This window comes from Pyxicephalus adspersus, unplaced genomic scaffold (assembly GCF_032062135.1).
Source record: "Pyxicephalus adspersus unplaced genomic scaffold, UCB_Pads_2.0 Sca2807, whole genome shotgun sequence".
NCBI classification, from domain to species: Eukaryota; Metazoa; Chordata; class Amphibia; order Anura; family Pyxicephalidae; genus Pyxicephalus; species Pyxicephalus adspersus.
This window is the reverse complement of record NW_027319813.1, coordinates 1-3,567: the sequence shown is the minus strand read 5'-3', so window position 1 is coordinate 3,567 and position 3,567 is coordinate 1. Positions and strand designations below refer to the sequence as shown.

At 40.0% G+C, this 3,567-nt stretch overlaps 1 long non-coding RNA gene and 1 other non-coding gene across 2 annotated transcripts; both read left to right on the top strand.

The window, feature by feature from the left end:
- Nucleotides 1-1,816: 1,816 nt before the first annotated feature.
- On the top strand, nt 1,817-3,475 carry LOC140321353 (uncharacterized). Its single transcript, XR_011918911.1, has 3 exons — nt 1,817-1,888; nt 3,046-3,113; nt 3,305-3,475. It is a non-coding gene; the product is annotated as an uncharacterized lncRNA (long non-coding RNA).
- Nucleotides 3,148-3,239, top strand: LOC140321354 (small nucleolar RNA SNORD35). The gene has a single exon (XR_011918912.1). It is a non-coding gene; the product is annotated as a small nucleolar RNA SNORD35 (small nucleolar RNA).
- Nucleotides 3,476-3,567: the final 92 nt, after the last annotated feature.

Sequence of the window (3,567 nt, the reverse complement as noted above, 5' to 3'; positions counted from 1 at the left end):
GTACGCGCATACTCGAGTCCGGACCGCGGTAATCCGCGATCGATGGCCGCGCGTACGTTCGCGCTTCCAGCGAGCGCGGATTTCATTGATGAATCATGTTGTGTGTTACAAAGAACTGGACCCTGCACTCTGTAGGTTATGCTGTGTTTTATAATGCTCAGCAATTTTTTTTTTCTAAATACCTGTCTTTGTGTTGTGTACAACTTTTTCAATTAAGTTCTTTTTGAGGATAGGGTCTCTCTGTACTTTTTAAATGATTTTTCAGGGAATTGGGGGAAGACACTTTCATATTTGCTCTGCATAGATATGAAGTGAAGCTATTAGTTGATGCTTTGGCTCCAAAATACAGGGTGTTACTATACACTTTTAATGAATTCCTAAAAAGTTACACATAAACCTTAGTTTGTTCATATTTTTAGCATCAACAATGGAGTTGTTGCAGTTTCACTTGCTGGTGTTTCCATCATGTTCAAACGCCTTGAAGACTAGTTGTAAACCTCCACACGAGCACCTCCATGTTCGACAATTTTAGCCACCTTCGGACGCAAGCTTCTCCAACATTTATCAGCATCTCTTCCCCAACCTCGCTGCAGGTTAGGAGTGATTCACACATTTCCACACAAGCATCATAATCTTCCTCTTGAAGTTTGTGAACAACCTGAAGTAAGAATGGGTAGAGCATTATCACTCTCTGAAGCATCCGCTATATCAAGCTTTTGTTGATACTGAGTTGAATGCAGCCCTTTGGATAGACTTTCCCTGGCTTTGCGCGAACGCCTGCTCCAGTTCAGTGTTTTCATCAGTGGTGGTAGTAGCAGGCCTTCTGATGTGTGGTTTGTCAAGATCAGATGCTGTTTCGAGAAACTTGTCATGGATAGGGTAAATTGTGTTACGTGTTGGAGCAGTTTGACGGCCATAAGGCTCCTCAAAGTCGCGCTGAACTGCAGTCGGGGACTGAAAAACTTCTTGCCAAGCGGCAATTTTGCAACGCTGCTCCAATGTCAATTGGCAAGCCATGGTTAAGGAAATTATACAAAAACTGCAAAGCCTAAGTTGTCTTATACTGATGGCCTCAAGTCTCTCCGAATGATACCTGGAAGAAAATAGAAAAAAGGAAGAGTGTAATGACTTTTGGGACACCCTGTATCACTATATATATATATATATATATATATGTATCAAGTCACTACAAGTAACTAGCACGCAGGTGTGAAAAGTTGGAAATCTCTATTTCTGACATGTTTATTGACTCAAAGGATATGATTTAGTAAAATAAAAAAATCTTGCACAGGTTACATTGCACCACAACACACAGTAACACAATACCACGCAGTGTACTGCGGTGCAAAGTGGAAAATACTGTCCATTTTTTTTCTTTTTGGAAAAATACCTTTGCACTAATTTAGAGGTTTATTATACATATGGCAAATCTAACTTTTTATAAAGAACTTATAAAGGCCATTTTATAAAGGACCAAAAAGAATGACACAATGGAGGGAGGAGAAACTGAGGGACAACAAAGGCTAAAAGAGAGACAGGCTCTACAGTAAGGGAGAGTCATGAGCAGTGTGTTTGACTGCACATTCCATAACCATAAATCCCCTGTAACTCTCCAAGGTTTACTATAACACTTGTTTCACCTTTCCTGTCAGGACTTTCTACGTGACTACACAAACATGGCGCCTGTACCTCTCACAGACGTATGTTCCTGTATGACTTCACATCTTCCAGTAATGGCGACCCACATCGGAGCTTCAACCCTTTGACATGCAGTTTCGGGAAACGCCCATCTGCCAGGTTTGTGAAATCACTTCCGCTTTCTTCTGCTTTAAGAGGGCTGCGCCGCTGAGGCCTGTTCTCTTTCTTCCATGTGTGGTGGTGGAGTAAGGTGAGGAATTCTTTATGGTATTTGGGCGCCTGTTCTTTTCTTCTAGTTACTGCTATGTTTGTATCTGTGAATGCCTTATTTCAAAGGGTACATTAATATTAACGTATCTTGCTCACGTGGCCAGGCTTTGGTGGGCTTATATGCTTCTATTCAAGTTAGTAATGGTTCATCATAGTTTGATATATAACGTTTTGTAACTCTTTAAACCAGCCCTGTTTTTGATAACAAGTCTGACTTGTATGCATGCTGCGTGCTCATGTCCTCCCCTCATCTACATGCTTGTAGGTTATTGCTCATATTACTAATGCTGAGCCTTCACACAGTATCGGCACCCTTGTCATAGGCGACTGGTTCTTAGTCCAGGGTTTGCTGCTTCTGCACACTTTAATAATATATATTAGTTGTGTCCCTTAAAAAAAATTGGGGAATTAAGTTAAAGGTAGGAAAATCTAGTTTTAGTCTCGTGGCATTTTGGCAGGATTTCCTAATATCAGTCATCAAACTAGTCATTGACACCTTTTCTTTATTAGAAAGCACATGGGCACAAGTTTCTTGTGCAGGTATCCTGATGCATCTTTTAAATAACATTTGTGAAAATGTCCACGTTCAAGAGGTGGGACTTGTGACTTTCTTCCAAGAGAGCCGCCTTAAGGAGTAGTTATAAACAGCCTATAATGTAGCAACTGAAATAGTCCTCCATTTCAATGCAGTATGATGCATTAAATGTATTCACCCAACAGCAGAGTGCAATTCACATTTTAACAGGTAGAGGGAGGTAATGAGTGGATAGCTACTCAATCAAAGCAATGTGTGCTACCAGCCACTTCCAATATTCTCATTAATAGGATTTATATAATGCCAACATATTATGCAGTGCTGTACATAAATAGTTGTTGCAAATGACAGATAACTTTTCCTATGTTGGCTATAGGCTAATTCACCCACAGAGCCCCAAAAGAGCCTTTTTGTAGGGAAGCAAATGTCGGATTTGTGATCTTGCCTTTTTACAGTACAGGCAAAGGTGCTTTAAACATAACATTGTGAAAAATCCTTTCAACTTTGTTCATATCATTGTTAGAAACTTGTTGGTGGAACTAAAACATCACTATTGCCTTTGGTCCATACTTTTTACAATGCTATTTCTTTAATTCCTTTAGAAATCTTGTGCAATGATGGATTTTACTTGAGAACTTCACATATCAGATGAGCATTATGAAAATCAAAGGTAAATGTAGTGCTGTTCATAAAACTGGCTTTAATGCAAATGATGTTGTTCTCACGATGGTCTTCCAAGTCCCAATGGTGAAGGGGCCTTGACGATATTGCCAATAGGCTTAACTGATGCTAAACTGGATTCTACTAAATATAGAAAACTTTAAGAAAGCAAACATTAAAACGATCTGTTCTATTTTCTAGGTCAATAGAAAATGTTGGCGTTCTACAGAACACACTGCAGTAATGCAAAAGCTGAATTGCACACAGCTGCTTGTTGGACCTATTTAGGTAAGAAAGGCTTGTTTAACTCATTCAGTTGCTCTGCACACTTGTATACAGCGGGGAGTATGCCTGTTGACTGGTGGCTGTGGAGGAGCTTTATTTAGAACCCTCCTATTAGTTGTAGTGCCCAATGTACTATAAAGGTTTATTGCCCAATGCTCCCACAAAAGAATGGGGGGGGG